Below are 23,618 nucleotides of genomic sequence, written 5' to 3' on the forward strand. Positions count from 1 at the left end.
ATGAATGCACATGCAGAGAAGAAAACTGGATGCAAACAATGTTGGAGAAGAAAGCTAGATTTGCAGAGCAATGGGACTTAATGGTTTCTGGGGGCTAAGGACACATATTATCCATCTTTCTACGTGCTCAGCATTAATATCTGAGGGCCTTTTAGTGCCACTGAAGAATTCATTCTCACAACGCCAGTAGGAGAAAGAGGATTTCATCGCTCTCGTTTCAGTAGAAGGAGGAACTGAGCCACAGAGCTATTGCTTTCCACTTAGAACCTGTCTATGGATTTTGTCAAAAGATTACAAGACTAGATAGATGAACTAGAAAGTGTCATGAATTTTGTTCCCTTCCTAGGCAAAAGCATTTCTAGCGGACTCTGAGTATACACAATTGTTTCAGATCATCTGGGCTAAGTGACCCCAGATACAAAGTGCAACAGGCCAGCAAACCAAGGAGTTTGAGGTATTTTTAATTGCACTGTCAGAAGCTAACGGTTTGCTGAAGGAGAAAGAAGTCTAGGGTTGCAAAAAGGGGCAATTCACTTCTCTGCCACTGAGGCTCTGAAATGGGCTTTCTAGATGTTTTCTATCAAGAAATTGACCTAATAAAAATTTGTCTACACAAATTGAAATTTTCTGCAGGAAAATTCTGACTTTGCTGAGTAGTCCCTGCCCCTTGGGAAAATGTAAACAGGACTTCTTGGCTTCCTCTTGGGAAGATTTTTGCCAATTTTATTTTCTGCCTGAAGGGAGAAAAACAAATTTATGCAAGTTTTCCAATGGCCAGCAGAACTGGGAGGAGAAAGGGAAGGCCAAGTGCCCTGGCTGTCTGCCCGCTGCAAAGCACAGCCACCTCTGCCCATTGGGGTGAGGGAGAGAAAAGGGAGGCAGGAGTCCTGGAGGCCTGATCTCCAAAAGCCTACACAAATGTTTGCTGTTGGTTTGATTTTTAACTTATTTTAAAACTCCTTTTTTTTTTTTTTCCAGGGACTGGAGAATGCAATTATTTTTTTTTTAATTTTCTTGGAAGGGATTTATATTTTCTAGCCTGCTCTCCTCACATGAGAGATGCAAGAAAGCTGAACAGATGATTGTTTTTGAGCAGAAGTTTGCAATATCTTAGCAGCTGGAATTCCATCAGATAAGCAATATTTGATTAATATTGGACAGTAGGAGGAGACAAAAAAGGATAGTATGGACGTATTGGAAAAGCACTCACAAGAGCTACTCATGGATTTGCAATATTCCAGTACAGATTGCCAATGTTGCATTAAAATATTGCCACAGAAGCATTTCCCTAGACCCAGTGCAGGATAAGCTGATGAACAACTCCCTCCCCCTCTGCTCCACTCCCTTCTGTGATATTTCCACCCATTTCCTCTGTCTATTGCCAGTGGCTTGAGCAAGGTTGGTTCAAATGAATTTAAAGCAGGGATAAATATTGTCAATTCAAGTCACAGCTTTCCAGTCTGTCCCCAGGATTGTCCCCAGGGTAGGCATCCCTCGCTGAAACAAGACATATTCCCTCTCTAGATGAGGCTGTTGAGTTACGAAGAAAGAGGTGAGGGGTAGCAAGAAAAAGGCAGGGAAGGGAGAAATCCAGTAAGCAAGCAAACAATTCACAGAACAAGGAGGACATTCGAGCTTTTGTGTCTCTTTCCTCATTGTACTTTATTCTGAATCCTGTCACAGCCTTCCTGGAGGAGGGGGAAGGGTACTGGCTGATTTGCATCTTATGTTACTGCTGACAGTAGGAGGTCTTAATTGGGGCACCAAAGAGCAGGTGTATGCTAACGTTAATCTTCCCTTTCACCTGTCACTCATGCAATGAATATGATCTCTCCCTCTCATTAGCAGCCCTCTGTCACATGCCGGAGAGCTTTGGAAGGGTCCCTCTGAAACTTGTTGGGATTGATTTTGCTGCCTGCTCTGGGTTATTACCACCAAACTCTGGACAACCACTCCCCAGGAGCACATCTGTCCAGAGGGGGTATGGACGAACACTCCTAATAGTCTCAAATTATATGTGCCTTGGAAAAATGAATGTTAATTCCTACATTGGCCTTGCTATAAGCAGATAGAGACTGACTCATCTTGAAAATAACACACCGTGTGCTTGAGTGTTGCAGAGATGACCTTAGGAGGAAAGTTAATTTAGCAAAGATACTCAATTTGGTATTATCTGCAAATGTTGATTCCTGGAATCATTACTCACTATTTAGTCAGGCAAAACTTCCTAGGATTTTAAGGACTCTGGCTGGAGCCAAGAGGAAATTGGCCTCAGAAAGGATGAAATTGTAACTCCAGAATTTGAACCTCTGTCTTGCAGTTCACCTATAGCAGCAATAAAAGACTAATCCTCTGCTCGAGAGATGCAGAGTATTAGGAAACAGCTATGAACAGCCAAGAGCAACTAAACCTGCTTTGTTTTGCTCTCCATGCACTAGAGAGCAAGCACTGCAAACCCTGAGTCTTGTGAGGAACCTGCAGAAAGGACCACGATCTCCATCTGCCTGCCAAGTACTCCCTGCAAAGAGAAGGAAAAAAGGATCTCACAAAGAGTTTATCTGAGCTTTTTACATTCTTCTAGTGCTGCTCTGGAACAAGTTCTGCTTTGGTTCATTCGGAGGTGAAATAAACAAATAATTGTCTTTAGGGGAAAATATTCACTTATTCTGAGAGCAACAATTTGTTGGCTTGAATGTGATTCAGGGGGATGTACATCAGCTGCAGCCCATGCTCTGACTCAGAGCCGAGTCCCACGGGAATCACAGCTGCTTCAGGGCCTTGGTGTCGGTGGATTTTCTTTAGGGTGATGATGACTGGCCTCTTCTTTTACTTTTATCGTTCTCATCAGTTGTTGGGAGGGGGCTCTTTTATCACCAGATTCCTTCCAACAACAGTAATACTGTGATTCAATAAAATGGAAACTGAGAAACAAATGGGACTGACACATTAATAATGTAATGCTAACTCATAATCTGGTTTTGCTTTGCTGAGATTGTGTCATGAGTTGAGACTTTTTTCTGAGATTAAGAAAAAAAGCCCAGTAGTAGTAACTAATTCCTTAGTCATTTTGGGGAGCAAATACCTCTGGCAAAGCACTGGGAGAAGCACTAGCTTTCCCTTCCAGAGAGTATATTTGGGAGCAACCTGCCTTGTTCAGAAAGTTTGTCAGCAGTGCAGAGCACCTACTACTGCTTAACTAGAGAAGATTCCCCATCGGCCACATCCTAAATTTAATTACACTCCTGATTTGCAAGTGTGTTATTTGGATCAAACTTTCCAGGACTAATCATGTGTAAAACTGAAGCTAATTACATCCCATAATGGTCCAATCTGCAATAGCGAGATGAAGTTAAGAGAAGGAAAGTGGGATCTCTTTAGCTGTGCAATTGTCTTCCCTAGCGGTCTGGAGCAGATGTCCTCTGCGCCTGCGTCTTTCTTATCAGCTTGGGAGATACTGATGTCAATACACGTCTTCATACTTACTTGTTGGGTTTATGTATAGTCTTTATAGTCTATGTATGGTCTTAATTGCCATAAACTGACCTGTACCAGTGAAAAATGGATGCAGGAACCTTTTGGCCTTTTCCACATGCAATTCCAGAAGGCCAGTGTTGATGTGAGAGCCACTGACCTTACAAAGTGCTGCAAAAGTAGGTGGGTGCCACAAACTGGCACTGCCATGTACTCCTTAAAAGCCTACATGAAGGAAGGAAGTATTTCCCGTGAATGTTTTGGAAAGAAAGGTGCTGTTTTTAAACTTTTTCATTTTGCTTTTCTCCAATGAAAAATGGAAGCTTCCAAGTCAATCCTGAGTCAGTGAATTTTTTTCTTTTTTTCTTTTTAAATTTTTACTTTCAGCTCTCCAGTAGAGGGAAACATGAATCTTTATATTTGGTTGAAGGCAGGGGGACCAGAAGTTTTAAGACAACCCTACTCTATTTGTCATTTCTCCATTGGACAATGGAATGTATTTTATCTTAAATTCACAACCTCCTTGTTGTCTTTTATTGAATTTTAATAAGCATGCTCTTTGATTCCTGTATTTACTTAGTGTTCTCTAGTCAAGTAATTACCAAAATTATGTGGAACATTCAGAATCACATTGCCTAAGTGCAGGAACTAAAACCCCACAGCTGACTTTAAACATAAGTATACTTTTACAGATTTCATGTGCTTGGCAAGGTGGGGTGAGGCAGTGCCAGATTGAGTGGGATATCTCCTATGCCTAAAGCAAGCATGCGCTTAACCATGTTCCTGAACTGGGAGTCTACAATCTCTGTTATTGCAGTCTGTGAATGTGTTGTCTTGAATTGTACAAGCTGCAATTAAGAGCTATTGGATAATAACTATGCCATGAAAATGTCCTAAACTATTAAAGAGCTGAAGATGATAGTGTGCTTTTAATGTTTCACATAAACCATTTGGGATTTGGAGAACTTTCAGCGCTCATGAGGAAGTCAGGATATATGCTTGCTTGGGTTAAAGGGAAGGAAGAGAAAAAGCCCTGAATTAAATTTTTGAGCTTGACACCCTCCACTTTTCTACATGTTGCTCAATTCTAAACAGGGAAAATAAAATCAGCTTTGTTCATGAGCATGTGCTTTTGACATTTTTTCTTCTTGGAGCCTGTGAATTATTAATAAACTGATTTCTCTTTATAGTTCAATCTTTGGAGACTTAAAGTGCTCACTCAAATGCACTGAACAAGAGGAATGCTTCAGCTCGAATCAGCTCCTGTCTTCTTTGGAAATGCTGGCCTTGAGGTATCTTTGAGTCTTTGAAATCAATCTTTTATTCAACCGGGAATTTCTGATGGCTTGGAGGTCTAGCCTGTTAATTCTGCCTAATGCCCTGTTTAAGTTTGGGGCATTTCAATCACCTGATTTTCTGCTTTTATTTTGCTAAGGGACTAAGTGCATCCCTCTCCCCCTTCACCACACCCATGTCTTTTTCATCAAGTGGAAGCCAGAATGTTTGTTGGGCTCCACAAATATGGGGGAAAGGAGAGGGGCAACCTAGAAAAAATCCAAGGTAGCACCTAGGTAAGATCTCATTGAGTTTTTCATAGTCTATTTAACACAGCTTGATCTCAAGGTTGAGGGGCAGTGAATATTAGTATAGGGTATGTAAAAAAAGTCTGTTTGCCAGTAATGTCAATCTGTAACACTATCACTGGGACTCTAACAGTTTAGTTTATCAGAAACAGGTGCAAAAATATGATGTTGTGTGGACAGGAGGTAAAACTGAGAAATCAGTGCCATTAGAAGACATGAACTTGGTTTGCAGGACCCCTAGTGATTGTTGGCCTGAATTCCCTTGAAGAGGATGACAGAAAAGTAGCAATTTTTCCCCCTCTCTTCTTTCAGTGTCATTGCACTTGAAGGAAGTGAAGGGTGCTCATTTTCCATCAGCATCAGATATTCTGCAAAGGAGGCTGACAGAAGCCCCTGGTCCAGGAAGCCCAGAGGTGTGCATCCCTGCACTCTGCCTGGAAGCCCTTTGCCACCACTGCCTCAACTTGGAGTTTCTATGCTTAACCATAGGATAAACATGCAACATTTTCCATACAGTGCTAACGCAAACCAGAAATTACAAGATTGGGAATCTTTGCTACTAAAATGTGATTTCCTCTTCGCTGTAGCCGGGTCTGAGAGCTAAACAAATTCACTTCACCAGTAACCCTGTGCATGCGTGAAACAAAAGGTCTCAATGATAAAATAACATTGTTTCGGTCCTCCCATCCTCCCATTCTCATGCTTCTAAAAAAAATAAATAAAAAAAAAAGACTGAAAAACGGCCACATGAAATTTAAAAATAGGCTAAGGGACTCTGTTACAAGTTGCTGAGCTCCGTGTGGTCAAATAAAACCACCAACAACAAAAATAACAGTGCTAAGTTAAGCTGCACAACAATTTCATTTACCAGAAATATTTAACTGGAGAAAAGCACGTTAAGGCATGGCCTCATTAACAAAAACGTCCTATGCAGAGATAGCTTCCCAGTTAACATTTGGGGAAAACTAAAAAAAAAAATATATTTCTGAAAGGAACTAAAAAAAATGGTTAAAGAAAAGATGTCTGTTTTTCTCGTATATGTTTGATGTATTTCTTTTTGTTAGTCCTCATTTCTGAGGCTATTTTCATGAAAATTGTGGTCCAGACTCTTGTTCTCTTGGGGTAAATGTGGACTAACTGCGCCAGGTCATGCAGAGCTCAGCACAAGCACAAGCAGAGATGCTGATAGCACAGAGGGGCACAGACCTGCTTTTTCCATGTGACATGCTCCCAAGCTCTCTGTGAGGCTGGGAAAACACCTATGAATCTGAGAAAGGGACACACTTTGCTTTGCTGCTACACAGGGGGATTCCAAGTGAGCAACAAAAGAGATTTGGTTCCAACCTGCCATTCAAGTCAATGGGATTTGTGCACCTCAGTCCATGAAGGTCTTTGGGAAATTCCAGCCATGAAGGTTAATTATAAGCCTTTAATTAATCAGACGTTCACTGTGGGCTGAAGTGGTCTGTCTCTCTGAGCACCAGCCCGGGAGCTCTTTAATTAACACTGCTGGCTCCTGGCAGCAAGGGAGCAGGGGGACTCGGAGGCAGCCGCAGAACCCCTGGGCAGGGAAGGCTGCATGGGACGGATGCTGGAGTCATAGGGGTGAACAGATATAAATGATATTTAGCGGGAGAATGGGTCATAGAACAGGCATTAAAAAAAATGACCTTTTTATTATACCTTATGCACCAAAAATTTTGAATAAATGGGTAGCTGGAATTAAAAACCCAAACTGCATAACTTACATAAAGAAGCTTTAAAAAAGAGGTTTCTTATTTTAAAATTAATTTATTTAAAATTACCAAAAATTGAGGTAGCGATAAGGACACTCTGAACTACTTTTTAAAAAATTATTATTTTTAATAAGTATAAAGAATAATTGCTGAATTACACAAGAGCATAGCACCCATTGGTTCTCCCCAGCCAGCTGATGCGTGGCTGATGCTTGAGAGTTACCTGCAGCAGGGAGAGGCTTGGCTCTGTCTGCAGAATATGGCCTGGGAGAAATCTTCTGGCCTCCCTCAAACTGATGGCAAAGTAGCATTGACTTCAGGGGATCTGGGATTTCTCTCCAAAAATAATATTACCAATGTTTCAATATTCTTTAACTTAATAAAAACAAAGTGGTAGCACCAGAGAAAGCTGCTGCTGAGGGAGTAAAAAAGCCATTTTGCTTCTCCCAAAATTACAAGAACTCTACTTTTTTTTTTTTTTTTCTTCCTTTAAACATATGCTGTATTTCTTAGCAAGAAGGAAAAATATGACTTGGGAGAAAATAACTTTCAGTTGATGCAATGAAACATTTTTAACTATCAAAATGATGGAAGCTGCATCCATGAGAAAATCAGCAAGGACTTTTAAAACAATACAAGGCCAACAGAAAAAAAAAAAAAAAAAAAGAAAGAAAGAAAGAAATATCCCTATTCCTGGAGGATGCCTGTTTCTTTAAGCAGCTGTTTCTTGTCTCTGAGGTAACAAAGTTGTCATGTGATGCATCTGTTACCATGGCAATAATCTGTAATTGTGCAGAAAATCCACCAAAGTAGTGTGCAACTCCTTAGTGAATTGGACGGAGAGAAAAATCACCCCTGTGCAAGCCTTGGATTGATGATGTTGTGAAACTGCATTGGCCAAGTCAGCCCAGTTTCACCTCCAATGAGATCCCTGTATTTATTCGCTCTGTTTCTGGTGTCTAGCATTTCCTTGGTCCTTAAATATGCAGTTCACTTCATGCTTAGGGCTGGTAAATTGTGTGCATCTTCCTGTGCACTTCCATCCTACCCTACTGCACTCAGGGCATTTTCTTTAAGGTATAGGATCAGGGAGCTCCTACTATTTTGGCCAGAAGTGCAGGACCAGGAACTATTGAGCCATTGTTTTCCAGCATAAGTGATAAAATGACATTAAGTATTGTAAAAAATTACAATGGGAAAGGGTTTTACTATTCTGAAGTGGCAGCCTCCAACACCTACGTTGTTTCTGTTTCTTCACCAGGATGAGTTCTACCAGTACCTCGGGAACAGCTCCCCCCAACATGCATGCACTTGCAATATATTTATCTATATATAAAATATACATTTAAATAAATCTTCTGCTAGCAGGCCAAGTTCAATGTCCTTTAAAACTAACTGGAAATAGAAACACAGAAGGATGAGAAGATGAAATCTGCAAAACTTTCTTCCCTGCATTAGTCATAAAATAAACTGCTGGAATTTACAAAGAAAATCCTTGAACATTTTGAGTCATCTGCTCATGATATCATTGGGCTAAAAGTGCTTGCTACTATCCAAATCAAAATGCCAGAGAAATCTCATGAGAATATTCCTCGTGGGCAAATCCCAAAAGGAGAACATCTGGATTTAAGATGCCATTGCCCTGTACTTAACCCTAAGCCACTGAGAAAAATGACTGTTCTCCTGCTCTCACTCTCTCTCTGTTATTAGTAAATATTTATATTATACAAGCACCCAAAGGCCTCGATCGAGAGTAAATTTCCATCCTGAGGCTTGTGCAGGCCTAACAAAGAGAGGAAGCTCCCTCTGCTCTCAAGAGTTTGCTCTTTATTTATTTTCCCTTTCAGCTCCAGTGTGATAAGATGCCCCATGCACAGTGGCTGACGATTTCATGTTATTGGCTACTAGATAACACCCTCAATTCTTCCATAGGACAACAACAAAAAAGGTGTTCTGTTCAGTGGCATTGGTTCAACTGTGGCAGCTTAGCTTCAGCGTAAGCAACATTTAAGTTGTGCCCACAATGGCAGTGCCAGCCTTAACTTTGCCTACCCATTTAGTCTTCATTAACAGCATACAAGTGCTTTCTCTTCCCTTCAAGTTCCGAAGGTGTTAATTAGATGTGGATGATTTAATACTGCCATCAGGGTTGTCATCACACTGAAACTCAAGCCTAAAACCATAACTTCTCACAGCCCAGAATTTTTAGTGAGTAAATTAAGATTTCCCCCACCCCTGCAAGTCCCTGCCAGTGTTTTCAGGGTCAATGCACGAGCCTCAGATGCAGAAGCCGGGCTCTACCTGAGGCTGGCAAGACCTTACAGAAGGGCATTTGCTCACTGGTATGCGTCCTGCCAGCTGAACCCAACCCTGCTAGGACCTGAGATCTGCCTTTTTGCGAGCAATTTCAAAAGAGGGATTCTGAAATCTCAGTTGTGGGAGACCCATCAGATTGTAACCTGAGTATCTTACAACCCTTTCTGAATGGGAAAGGCATGAACTCAGTATGAAACAGGAGCTTCCAAACAGCTAAGGCACTTTTATTTCATATGGAGAATTTGCCTCCAGACTCCTTTACTTGGTGATATCTAATGAGGTGAAAAAAATAAACAGCAACATCCTGGAGCAATGTCCCCACTTCTAAAAATGTCCTGCATTTCTGCACTCCTCAGCATACCTGACAGAAGGAGGGCACAATTAAAATAATTGATTGGAGCTGGGCAAGAGCTGTGCTTCCTCATCTTGGTTAACAGGGACCCAATGAGCCTAGCACCTGAGCAGCCTAATCTTATAAAGGTTTGGGGAGGAACAGAAGGGAGATGGCAGCTGAGATGTGTTGCTGGGAGGTATTTTTTTAATTTTATTTATTTATTTTCTCTCCTGGCTGTGAAGTTTTGCTTCTGCTTAGATGTAGGAGTGTAGAGAGGTGCTTGAGAATTAGCCATCCATGTTGTCATTAAATCCCTCTTCCCCAGGGAAGCTGCAGAAGAGGTGAGGGGATGGCATGTCTACATGTCAGGTTTGTGGGGTTTCAATGGAAAGTGTTGGCTTGTAGCAATGCAGGGCTGGGTCCTCCTGGGTTCCTAATGGTCACCTCCATCATGAGGGTCTGTTCTTCCTCTCCCATCTCTTTGCAACTTTCCTGCTGGATATGCTGGGACTTTTCACCTCTGGAAAGAGCCCCTTGGGATGACTCATCGTGCCCCCCTGCCCCGTGAGATAGGAAAGCTGGTGTGGCTGCTGTGGGAAGCCAGGAAGTGGGAGCTGAAGCGGAGCTATTCTGAAATAAGTGCTTAGGAATGCTCTGACCTCTTGCCTCACTAAAGCACCATTATTTTTTTTTTTTTAATTTATACATTTTCCTCATAGAACACATTAAAAGAGCTGTTTGTACATAGCCTTAATCTGTGTACACACATACACAAATTCAGCCTGGGAGGGGGGAGAGGAAAAAGGATCACGGTTCTGCCAATTGTAGGCGTTCTGGGCTCTAGACAGCTGTGACAAACTGCAGCCTTTTTACTACCTTAAAAAACATAATGGACCACTTTTGTAATTTTAGCTGTAAATGTACTTCTTCTGTATCACAGGACAGTGCTTCAGTATGAGAAGAGAGAAATACAAGAACTGCAGAAATAATGTGGTGACAGGCCAAAGAACAGAGCTTATAACACACCCACAGAGTGTTTCCTGTGAAAACAATATTCTCCCAGTTCTGTCTGAGATGCTCTTGCTTGCCTGCTTTAAGGAGTAATTTCTCAGAGCTGTATTTTAGATGTTCAGATCTTGTAAACTCTTCACAGTTTAATACATTGCAACTTTTCTGTTTTCTGAGTTTGAGTCATTGGATTAAAATTGCTCCCACCACCACAGTCATCAACATTACTGTTAACTTCCCATCTTCTCTCATCCCAGGCTCTACATAATAACCTGTGATCAGGAACCCAGCTACATGCCGCACAGACAACTAAAGAAGCTCATAGATCTGTCTTTCCAAGATTTGGACAAAGCAGATAAATAAGGTGAGAGTTGCATGTGCATAAAAGTGAATTTACATGAAGTCTCCTGAAGTAGCAGAAGTCCTTGTGGCATGTGGTTATGGCCTGAAAAGAAAGGTGAAGACTGATGGTGTCCTGAATATGGGACTGGGAGAGGGACGGATTGTAGGAAGGGTGTCTGCTGATGTCCCACAACCACTATATATAGCAGAAGCACAAAATCCTAGGTTTTGTTGGAGCACGTATTAACTGCAGACTGGAGTGACTGCCGAATTTGGTCAGGAAGGAGTTCTCCTAAGTTACCAGGGTTGTTGTCATTGCAGGTGTAGCACTCAGGTAGGATTTTCTGAGCACATCTCACCCACTGAATCCTTGTCCCTGACTAGGTGTTGCTGGCACTCGGTCTCCTGTTGCAATCGCAACACACCGATGGCAGACGCCACGCTGCTGGCGGCAGGCCCTGTGGGGCACTGCAGGCCCCGTGAGGTGTAAAGGGCTCAACTGAGGCATGTGAGGGCTCCTGATTTAAGTCTGTCAACTGGAGGTTGAAGGAAATACTGACTCAAACAAGAAGCTGAGTTGTGGCTGTGTTGGGCTTTATGTTGTCACTTGCTGGTCAGTAGAGACTGATTGTGAGGTAAGTTGCGAGGCAGAAAAAGGCTTGGGAAGGGCTTCATTAGCACCATCAAAGTATGAGGCCCTGCTGGCCGTTAAATGCTCTGGTAATTTATGCAGCAAGGAAGGTGGTAGTTTTGGGGGACCCTGAAAATCCAACACTGAGCTTTGGGAGGCCCTGGTGTTTAAGTGAGAGCAAATTGGGCTGCACTAAATGGAGCTTGGGATGTGGGATCTGAGCAGGAGGAGATTTTAGGTTGCTTAAGTCTTTTAACAGAAATCTCAAGGAAAAACTGCTATAAACTGAAACATTTCAATCTAAGTCAATAAAAATGATATGTTTTTTGTTTGAAAAAAAAAAAAAAAACCTTTAACCCATTAAAACAAACATCTCAAATTCCATAAGAAAGCCAGGCTTTTCTTTCCGTAGGTCTTACTGGCAGTTGGTACCCCTTTGCCTTCCCTGCCTTGTTGAAAGGGATGCTGGCTTTTCAGACACCTATTTCTGGTACAAGTCTTCCTAAAAATGTTCTGCATGCAGAACATTGATCTGCATGCAATCTGAATGGTAGTGGCTAAAGTAGTCCATATAGCTCCTTGTCAGGAGAACGTGGGGCTGGGTGTCCTAGGAGGCCATTTTGTCCCCCGTTCCAAGAAGCTCACTGTTCTACCCCAGGCCTGAGCACCTGCATTAATCTGCCCCTGCTGGGCTCTCCGTGTGCTCTGATTTGGATGGTAGAGAAGGATGGAGCTGCAAGGGATGGAGGAGAGGGAATATATTTCTTTCCTCCCAACTTACAGTTTTGGATACTTACAGACATCTGTAATTTACCCTTCTCCCCTTTCTTCCTAAGCCTTGAGGTTTGGGCATAATGTTTTTATATTGCTTCAGAAATCAATCTGTTTGGTAACCTGACTGGGAATAAGTAATGCAGCTACATACTTCTGAATCGTTATATGTGCACGATCTGTTTGTACGATATGCTCCAGTCTTCCTAACATCTGGTTCTAGCCAGTTGCTATCAGCCCCTTGGTTTTATAAGCACTAAATTCACTCAGTTTTTAATGCAGGGGAAAAAAAAATACAGCCCAAAGAGCATAACATTTACAAGCATTTTCTGTGGGAGTGGAGACAGGAGGCCAAGTTCTGCTCTCAGACAGAGTCCAGCCTTTGCATTTTTGGGTGGGCCTCTGAAACCTTTTTTTTTTTTTTTCCTTGAGATGCCTCCTTTTCAGCCAAACTAAACCGATTCCTGTCAACTATTATCACTCCAGTATGAATGGGTTTGGCATAGAGACTCGAGGGAGAGTCAGCAAGATGGCTTTTGGGATGTTCATCAAATAATAACTGAAGTGTTATACATAGGGTATGCATGTGTGCCTTGACTTCTGGGAAGGGGCAGACAGGGTTCATGTGGTTTCACATTTCTGGTGGCCTAGCCTGCCTCCTTTCGCACCTGATGTACATTAGCTGCTGTGTTCAGTGGACATGACGCATGACTACTGCAGCAGGCTGCAGAATTTCTACCCATCAGGGTGTGCCTAGGCAGGCTGCGGCATCCCAGGGCACATCCCTGGGTGGCTTTTTCAGTGTAGCTTCGAACATGCAAGGGAAGAACTGTGTACTCCAGAGACTTGTGCTCAGGATCAGCAGAGACAATTGAGGGTGGATTTTCATTGAGCCCATGTGGCAGAAGATGATCCAAAAGCAGAAGGCAGCCTGACAAGTTCATTGAAATCTCTCCATAAGAAAATCAAGCATCAACAAACCTGCTGCTGCTGAGCCAGTTGCTGACACAAAGATAAAAAGCAAACCCATCAACAAGATATGCAAAAGCACTCAAATCTTGGAGAACCCAAACCCACATTATCCACATATAGCTTACAAGAGGGTTGAACAGCTGCTGGCTTGCCATTGAAGCAAAATTACCTTTTTACTGTTGTGTTATCCTTTGTCGTCTCATCCCAGTTTGGTGTTCACCCTCTCCTCCTGTGTTAAGACTCTAAGGTCTGAGTGAGACTCAAAGGGATGAGAACTGTCCTTAAATAATTTGAATAATAACTGTCCTGAAAAATTTGAATAAGATCTTTAAAACTTAGCAATGCTAATTCTAATACAAATATCAACTACCAGTGGTTGGTTTGCTCAGCAACTGGAAGGGGAGTGCATTTGGGGGAGAGAGGGAAACAGCAAACCAGAAATTGCTCATACTTCAAGTCACTGAAAGGCCACATTCACATATGGATGAAATTTGGCTCTGGAATAACATAATGTAGTTATAAGTGGAATAAATCTGGCCTACTAATTCTTTTTCTGCCTGTTTTGTTTTAAAAGACAAACTATCTTCATTTCACATACGCACATAAAACATGGGTAGCTGAAGCAGGTAACTGTGTAAGTCTCTGAGAAGGACTTGCTGGGTTATTTTGGCAGTGCTTCACTTTCTGCAGAGGATCAGAGTGAACAGACACGACCCTTGTAGAGGTCCTGCCTGATGGTTCCTGAGCTGGGACTGGTAATGGTGTGGCACTAATTCAGCTGCTGCAGAATTGCATATAGGTTTCCACAGTTATTTTTCTGTTGTTACCAAACACTCGAAGTAAGGCTGTGCTGTGGTCATATAGACAGGAAAATGACATCATGCTAAAAACCACTAATTCAAAAGCATTGGAATCTGAAAGGCAAAGTATTCTAATTAGGAAGAAAAAACATTGACAGCTGAAATGGAGAAATTTCTTGGATTGTTGTTATTATTTTTAAATCCTCCCCTGGCTTCCCTTCCAGCCAAAGCTGTGACAAGTGCATTGGAGCTGATAATAAACATACACCTCTGAGGTCACTATTAGGATTTTTTAATCTAAATAAATAAATAAATATGGATGAAGTTTCCTGTCTCCAGGGATCCAGCACTTGAGAACGTGCAACACAGACTGCTCTACAGTACAGGGTCATTGTAGAAGTGTTTTTTTGTTTTGTTTTGTTTCTGTTTAGCATAGCTATTTTTTTCCATTATATGAAAATACAAACCAGCCTTATTTTATACTTTTCCTCCCTCCAAGTTTGGTAGGTGGTAGTGATAGACTTGGGGATGGTGATGCTTTGTACGGATTATTCACTGTGTGGGAAAAACCAGAATTACTCACAGCAGCCACACTGCTTGAGGAGGTCAGCAGATGTGACCAGCTCATCCTGCTGTGGATGACTACAGCTGGCTATAGAAATATGGAAGAAACCATATTGTATTGACTGTCAGGTTCTGCGTGTCTCGATGCTGCTGCACCTTCTGGAAGCAAGTCAACTTTGTTTTGGGAAGAAAACAGTGGAGAAATTCCAACGATGTTAAAACTGACAAAACTGACACAAAAAAAATGTTTCTTAATCTGAAACAACATTAGGTTCTTAGAATTTTATTTCAAGTATTCTAAATGGAAATTAATTGAAACAGAAATAAAGTATTTCACTTAATCCAGGAAAGCTGCTCGTATTTTTTTCCATAGAAACTTCTTCTGCAGAGAAGTGAATTTTGAGGAAGTGGAGGGCGTTGGCATTAGAAGAAAACGACACTTTGAACTCAAAATTAAAAGAACTCAAAATTACAAGTTCTTTGAGAAATGCACTTTCCATCCTTGAACCTGATCAGCTCATTTCCTACTTGAGACAAAGTCATTGCTCAAATCCAACAAAGCCTATCATCATCTTTCACATTCCCCAAAATGATATACTCATAATTCCCAAAGATGCATTGCAGAAGGTGGTGCCTACAGAGACACTTGAACCAATGCCATGTGTCATCCCCACTCTAGAAATTCTGTTTGAGTGGCCTTTTGTTTTTGCATGATCAGTTACATTGCAAGTTAGGCAAATGGGCTCTCCATCTCTATCCTCTGCTCCCGCTCACTTTACCACTATCCCCATCTGGAGAATAATATAATGAGAATAGTTATAGAGGTTGTTGCAAGGAATCACCTACTATCGTGCACCTGCCGACAGGGTGGATTAACTGTCTGGTTCTTTTAGGAACAGAATAAATCCTGACATATTTTGAAAATGCATCCTCACTTGCTTCTGAATTTCTGTTCTGCTCAGTTTCATCTCAGTCATAGCTGGTTTTCTGAAAGTGCCACTATTCATATTGAATTTGTGCCTTGCAAGCACCTGCAGGCTTATTGCTTGGGGTGGATTGTTCTTTATTGATTTGATTTTTCTTTTTCTTTTGTATTTTGTTTTATAACATTTCATGGTGTAAACAGCAACTTTACGGGTCCTGGGCCAGACAACTAATTGGTTTCACATCTCTTTGAGCATGGATTTAGCAGAGTCTTTGCTGGTTCTTGCTTATTTCTTTTCCTTTTCAGAAATGAAATCAAGAAGTAGCTTGATAATGTGATAGTACCATTCGTTACTTCCTACAACTGAACAGATTCTGCCCCTGTGCAGACCACTGAGGTCATTTTGTCACTGAGAGCTAGGAGAGGGCAGATCGCCTGAGGTCCTCTAGACTACCTGTTCCATGTAGCAGAGAGGGTGTCTTCCAGTAAGAATGGGAGCAAGACCGGGCCCAGAACGGGATAGTAAATGCACAGGTAATTTTGAAGGGCAGCGCAGGAACTTCAGCTGTGCCACTGCAATAAAGCAGATCCATAGAGGGTGTGAGATCCATAGAGGGCTGGGTGTGGAGTACATAGGTTGTGTAGGGCAATGGACAGGTGTAACTTAAAGCAGCCCTTAATATTTTGGGGATCTAATTTAAAAAAAAAAAAAAGAAGAAGAAAAACAGGGCTATTATTGCATATCTGCAGATGATCTGACTAATTGAAATAAAGTTGTATTGCAGATATATGCATAACGTTTAATGTTACTGATGTTTATTGAAGTACTTATATTGCAATTAGAAGACAAATAATCAAAGTTCTGCCTACTTTCCACTGCTGTTCTTTTCAAATTGCTATAACAGCTATCACTGCACGTAAACAGTGTCCCCTTTGTCAAATGATCTTAGCCGCTGTTTGGAGACATGATTATAAATTAGAACCCTTGCAATATTTACATATTTATTTTTTAATAAATTGTTGGTGACTTCATGTATCCTCCATTATAGCAGTTCATTCTAACTGCTAGAGGGTGAGATGTCAATGGACCTGATCCGATGCCAGTTGAAGTTTATGGGAATCTTTCAATGGATGTTAATCTGCTTTGAATCAAAATGATCAACTCAGTGTTTCTTCTTTTCTTTCACGGTATGTGAGGTAAACTGTCAAAGGCTTTACCTATAACGTGGGCAAGGGCTGTAACAGAGCTGCCTGGATTCAGGGCAAAGTCATGCCTGTTACAAACAGTGCTTCAGCAAAGAGTAGAGTTCAGCCTTGTTACCTCCAAATAAACAAATTGTCACTTCCCAGTGACTGCTGTTCCAGTTCTGACGGCAGACTTAATGTTTTTCTAACCTTTTCTAAAACAGACTTTTTAAAAGGTGAAAAACAGTTTTCTGCATTTATAAATTGCAATTAAGTGATGAATTTATGCATACCTGCATATTCATTTACTACAGTTACTGTTTTGAAAACTAAACATGCCCTGACAATATTGTGTCTCCAGATTTGACGTATGTGGCAAGCAGGCTTTTCTAGAGACTATTTAAGAAAATGAATGTTGGGATTTTATCACTAGTTTACTTTTGCCATCTGATAATGACAATGGTGCTTGGTTATGGGGAACAAAAGTCAGACGAAATAAGACATTCTAGTTAATAGCATATGCTGTTCTTCATGGTACTTAAGACACACACGAACAACAATAAAACAGCTTTAGGTGAAGGGCCAGTGAATGAGAACACTAGGCTTCATTCTTTTTCCTTCGGAATAAATTCCCTTCTGTCTGCAAGCATCTCATTTGCTGTTTGTACAGAAAGTCCTTTGTTAGTCATTTCTCATTACAGCTATTGATAAGGCTTGTCCAAAAACATGCCAGAGTGCTTTTGTAAGTTAGATATTTTACATCAAGTACCAGCAGCTAGTAATCATATAGTGGGTCTCTCTTAAAAACTTTTTCACTCTTGCATTTTTATTTAGATAACATTGCCGTGATATTTACAGCAAGGGAATAGAATGAATACTTCAGTGTGGTGTTTAGTCAGAAAAGCAGCTGAGAATGCTTTAACTGTTATGAAGGAAACTTAACTTTAATTAACATGATTTCAGATTTGCTGCTTGTACAAGATGTGTGTCATGTACTACAGGGATATTTGTTTCAGTGAAAATAGTATTGAAGATAGGAACAACTTTTTTCTTTGTTCGTAAGATATGGTCAGAGACAAAGATATATTTAGTGAATAGTGTTTTCTCACATTTATACAGCTTTAAGCCTATGAAAATGTTAACAGTTCATTTGAATATTTATATATATACGCAAAGTAACTTCTTTAAGTCTGATCTCTCTTGAAAACCTTTGCACATTTGTTTGCAATTTGAAATTTCTGTACTTTCCAATATTGTCTATCCATCGCCAGTCTAAAATCAGCATTGATATGGAAAAGTGATTGTTGGGAATGGTTATTAGCTTTTTCTCATAATACTAAACAGTACCAAATGAAATGATTGTGCAACAGGCTGTAAACAAACAAAACCCACTTTTTCATGCAATGCGTAATTAAATTGTGGAACTCATTGCCACAGGATGTTTCAGATATCTAAAGTAAAAAGTTCAAAAAGCGACTAAGTGAATGGAAGCAAAGGTCTCTAAAGGGCTATTAAATGAGATGACGTAGATGTAGGCTACAGCTCAGGAAGTCCTTAAACCACAAATTACTTGAAATGGAGAAGATACGGAGAATTTCATACTTGCCTCACTTCTGATACACTTTCTCCTAAATGCCCATTACTGGCCACTGGCAAAGACAGGATATTGTGCTGAGAGGGCCTTTGGCATGACCTGGTCCATTCTTTGTACGTGCCAGTGACAAAAACACACCCTGCCCCCTGGGGAGCACAAGAAGGTACATCCTCAGGCACAGGGAAAAGAGCAGAGGTTCTTATTCAGGTTAGACACAAAGATATTTTTTTCAGGTGTGAATAGTGTAAAAAACCCTCTACTTTTAGGCACGTCAGATGTCTGCAGGTCTCCAGCTGCCATGCAGTGAATTACCTTGGGCTCTGCCAGTTCCTTTAAGCTCAGCTGTTTGGGGAGAGAAAATTAGAGGATGTTATGTATCAGGTTGGAAAATGGCTGTGTTCTTGGGAAAAGCCTCCAAGAGTACTGTGTGAGAACCACAAATGGAAAAATTGTGGTAAGCTGTTGCTGTGCTAAGAACAAGAGGAGGTGACAGCCTGGCTAAATTACTCATTATCTCTGCTCTGATGGCCATGCTATGGCACAGAGTCCTTCAGGTCCCAACTAAAGTCACGTCCCATTTACTTCAGTAGCACATCTGTCTCCCAAGGGTTTCCTTGTCTAGAAAAGCTAATCATGGGCTGAAGAAAAAGATGAGGAAATAATGCGATCCTTACCCTTACTTTAGAAATTTCAGTCTCAAGTTCAGACAATTGAAGTGACTCTAAAGAATATTGGATTTGGGGGATTTTACTTATTTTTTTTAGGGAACATGAGACATTTTCTTTGGCAGTAGTTGTGATGTAGAGTAATGAAGATGGCATTTGCTTTTATTTTAAAGCAAAACCATGCACCTCCCTTGAAGAAGCAGGTTAGGTGTATCAGCCTCCATCCAGCCTATTTTAAATTGACTTTAAGGAGACCAATTGTGGGAAGCAAAAGACCTCCTCTCCTGGAAATAGATGTTAAGCTTCCCCCGTTGGCTACGAAGCAAAACAGTTACATTTTCAGCCTCCAGCTGCCAAGGGCACCTATGAGCATTTTCCTACCACAGACATTTTGCAGGCAATGTGGAAAACATGCCACATGCCAAAGGCATTAAAAGAAGGAGCCAATCGTGAATAATTCATTTGGAATCCACTATAATGGCATTAGTCATAATGAAACCTAAGCTGGTATTAACATGTGGGTAATAGGTACAGTACTTCCTGAGGAATCACTCTTAATAAGGAGGGAGAGTATTAGGGAGAGCTTGGAAAAGGAAAGCTCTTTAGACCATCATGATGCTCCAGTCTAGAGACAGAGGTGTCTGATTGTCTCCAGGAAAACATACAAGCTGTGTTGCTTATGATGTCTTCAGGATCCTAGTTTAAAAAGAGATTGCTTACAAGATGACTTTATGGCAGCTGCTCAGAGCAGCAGTAGATGTGCCAGTAGAAGTGTTGGTTCAAATGAATAAGCAGTCTGATCATATTTCTGTTCCCTTCTTGTTCTTTTTCCAGCAAGCTTCCGTGCAAATGAGGTGTTTTTGCATTTGTTTCACAGCTGCTGGGGGAACAGGAGCATGTGTTGTTGCATGAGGAGTGAGGAGGGTTGGTGTTTGGGGCTGGCCTTTGTCCTGTCTGGTCTGCACGGGGGCAGAGCCTGTGGTCCCCAAAGGGTGGTGAGGCACTGCTCTGGCACACAGTCATTTACCATACGAGTGACTCACCAGGAGAGGAGAAACCTGTACTGTACAGCTTCAGTAATGAGGTGATCCAGAATCAGTCAAGCCCTTAAGGATGTGCTTACGCCACTGAAAGCCTGTGATGATGAGTTTGGGGCTTTGCTGTAGACTGAATTACCTGAGCAGTAAGAGTGTGTTTAGAGTTCAGTGCTTTTGAACTGGGACCGTAATCAAAGGCAGAGGAAGGGTAAATGGCCTTTCACAGGCCACTCTAGTTGAAATATGTTTGCATAAATTTGTTACCAGAGTCAATCCACAGAACAAGATGTGAATGATTCAGAAACAGGTGTAAGGGCTAAACCACTGATGCTAAATAATTCGCTGTGCTTTAGCCAAGACTGTTCTAAATCTAAGCTTTGTCCAGTCGTGTTAGACCAGAACAAGCTCTTAGTTCACCAAACAGACAGGTTTACGGTACAATTTTTGTCATCCCTTCAGTTGCCATAATCCTTATACACTGACCACAGAGCACTTGCTCAAGATGCCTTGAACTGAGAAAGCAATCTGCGCAGCAAATAAAGATCTCACAACACGCAGTTACAGGACCTTTGCCTTATGAGGTGGAACTAATTAACACAAACACTAAAATCACCATAAAAGTTAACAATAGTTATTTAGTACAATCAAGCCCTACAAAGTATGCAGTTGTAATATCACGTGTAATTCTCAGGTGCACCAATACACATGGCTCAGTGGGCAGGGCCAGGAGGATGCCACACCGGTCTGTTGGAGTCTTCCCTGCTGCACAGGATTATTTGTGCGCCAAGCAGTACAGCTCTATTTCTTCAGTTTAAGAACTTGCAAAATAAAGGAGAGAAGAAAGAAGAGTATTGTTCCTCTTTCCTTTATTTTCTGACACCAGAACTACAGGTGTGAAAAAAACAAAGGGCTTGACATTTACCATTCATAAATTCTGCAGAAACAGAGATCCAGGCTCTGAAGCTGTAGGAGTGAAAGAATACAAAGTTCATCACCTGCTGACACTTGTCTTGAAAGGAAAGCGTCAGAGACAAATCCTGACAGTTAGGACTGAGTGCCCAAGAGAAGTGTCAGGTTCCAGATCTTTTACAGCATGAATAAGATAGGTCTTCTATTGTGAGCCCACAGAGATGCCAGGACCTGCACATGTCTGGACACAAAAAGGACAAAGCCCTTTTTTCCCTCCTTGAAGATTATGACTCAGCTGGGCTTGGTAAGGACCGTGCAGTCATCACAAGGCTGCCCTTCAACCCACCCTGTTCCAGGCATACCCAAGGGCCATTCAGTGTCATGGAAGTTTTTTAGTGTTTTGTTTGTTTGTTTGTTTTTAATAAGATGATCCCAGGTTATGATACCTGCTAGGATACTTGTTACAACTCGTGGAACAACTTTCTGTTCACATCAAAAAATGGGACTTGCTCAGAGGTAACATTCCAGGTGCATTCCCCATCACTGATGCTGCTGTGTGTGTGTGTGCAGGGGACACCCGGACTTCATGCTTGAGAGCTTCCTGCATCAGCAGTACCAACGCTCAGGGAAGTGTAGTGACCGCAACTTCAAGAATGCTGAATTTTCCAAGGTAAGCATCAGAAAATGGATGTATATTTTTATCCCAAGCATTGCCCCTTGCGTCGTGTTAGGCAGACACAGGTTCTTCAGGGAATTCTAGTTCAGGTTTCTGTGAAGTACTGTATGATTGCCTCTGTTTTATCTTCCTCATCTTCACTGTTAACAATACAATCTAGCAAGCCACTGGGGATTTAAGCCTTTCAATGTTAGTAAATCGAGGTAATTCTGATAATGTTAAACTTTTATTTTTCTTTGCATTGTCAGTTGTGGTATGATCCTTTACTAGATGACCATATGATAAAAGCAAGGCATTCTTTGGAAGATGTTGAACCTGGGTGGGGTTTGTTATGGAGTAAGGGCAAATGAGGATTTGGATTTCCTTTCTTTTGAATGCAAAATCCGTTTGTTTTTTTTTTTTTCCATTCCCATGGGAATCTGCTAGAACTTTCTCCTTGCTACATTCATTTTGTTTTGCTCAGATTGGACTAAAATGGTTGAGATCATTACTTATGCAAGTAATTCAGACCTACTACTGATTACAAAAATTATATGTAGCTGTAAACATCTTTAATTCCAGTAAGTTTAAACAAAACAATTAGCAGTTTAACTGAGCTTCACAACAACTTTTTAAAAAGTGATGGCTTTCCCAATTTTACAGATGTTAATTTGTGGTGTACAGATGATATGATTTACTGACGGTGACACACTGAATGTGCAGTAGAGCCAGAAAATGGTTCCAAGACTCTGATGAGGACATGAGCAAGCTGTCTCAACAGAGAAATATTTGCACCAAAAATAGAGCTCAGCCAAACATTATTTTGGTGTGGGTGGGAAAGTGTGTTTCATTGCATTTGTCATTTATGGGGAAAACTGTAAAAAAAAAAAAAAAAAAAAAAAAAAGCAACCCAAATCATTATTTTAATGTCAAATTTTAATTTTGAATTTTGAGAATACTTACGTTAATAATTTACCATTTATCCAAGTGATTGTCACCAGTGATTGTGTTGGAATGAATTTTACTTTGGAAATTGGAATCTTGTTTCCTTTCTTTCATTCCAATAATTTCCATACACTACATTATTTTTTGCTTCTTTTTCTAAATTGCTGCATGCTCTCCTCTGTGTACTTGAAGTTCTCCAGTAGGTTTCCCTGTGATGGATGTTTAAAAATGTTTTTTTTTTTGTTTTGTTTTGTTTTTTAATGTTCCATTTAAGTCTTTTGAATGAAATATGGTATCTGAAAAAAAGAGCGTGAGTTTCATTTAAGACTAGATAATGCTGAATTCCTTTGAGTTTGTGAAAATGGCAAAAACAACTAGTGTTCTGTGTAGCCTATTTTCTTTACAGTGGTAGAACTTGGGCTGACTCCTGCTCCCATCTTACGGTGTGCTAAGCTTATGGCTTCTGGCCTTTTTGGTACTGGAGATCTGAATTTTGTGATAAGGCAACAACTATAGGTTGGCTGTTTGGATTTACTAGACACTTCAAAGGTGGGCTTCCTTGCTGTCCTGAGGAAATGTTTTAGATGAAAAAATGTTTTTTGTTTCCATCCCCAATGTTCAAGACACTGTCCCTCTGTGCTGTGCAACACACCAAGTAAAAATTCAGAATTTTCACTGAAATTCATGCAAAGTATCTCTTCTTAAGAAAGGCTGCTTTGTTAGAAAAGAATGTGGCAAATCCATAAGGCAATGCCTAGGTCAGTTTGGGAAGCAAAATTCATGAGACTCACTTGACTAAAATGGAGGAGTTTCTATTTGTGGAGTGTTACTTTTTTATAGCATCTCTTAAAAGCTGTAATTTTATTTATTTAAAATAATTTATTTATTTTATATATTGTAGTTGATGCCCTGTAGTTTTTTTTTGGTTTTGTTTTTTTTTTTTTTTTTTTTTTTTACAATGGCATATGTTAAGGAGCTGTGCTTTGTAATGCAGAATGGAGTACAAGAATGTATATTATCACTTTATTTATACATGTGTTTTGGACATCCTCATTTTATTTATACACAGCCTAAGAAAAATGACACTTTCAGTGCTGCCAGCTAAGAACTGTTGGATTCCTGTAGTGAGATTTGAAGAAAAGTATTAAATTATGTAGACACTTCACTGAGTTCTA

The 23,618-nt window shown here is 40.7% G+C and overlaps 1 long non-coding RNA gene across 2 annotated transcripts in view; it reads left to right on the forward strand.

Moving 5' to 3' along the window:
* Window positions 1–9,502: 9,502 nt before the first annotated feature.
* The window catches only part of LOC106032866 (uncharacterized), a 98,985-nt gene continuing 84,869 nt past the window's right edge, over window positions 9,503–23,618 (forward strand). Inside the window, exons 1-3 of one of the 2 annotated variants that reach the window (XR_001205078.3) lie at window positions 9,503–9,781; window positions 10,706–11,425; window positions 21,414–21,513. This is a non-coding gene — a long non-coding RNA (uncharacterized lncRNA). Of the gene's footprint in view, window positions 11,426–21,413; window positions 21,514–23,618 lie in introns of both variants that reach the window. The other variant, XR_007169561.2, reaches the window with a different exon arrangement.

The sequence above is a fragment of the Anser cygnoides genome, chromosome 14 (assembly GCF_040182565.1).
Source record: "Anser cygnoides isolate HZ-2024a breed goose chromosome 14, Taihu_goose_T2T_genome, whole genome shotgun sequence".
NCBI classification, from domain to species: Eukaryota; Metazoa; Chordata; class Aves; order Anseriformes; family Anatidae; genus Anser; species Anser cygnoides.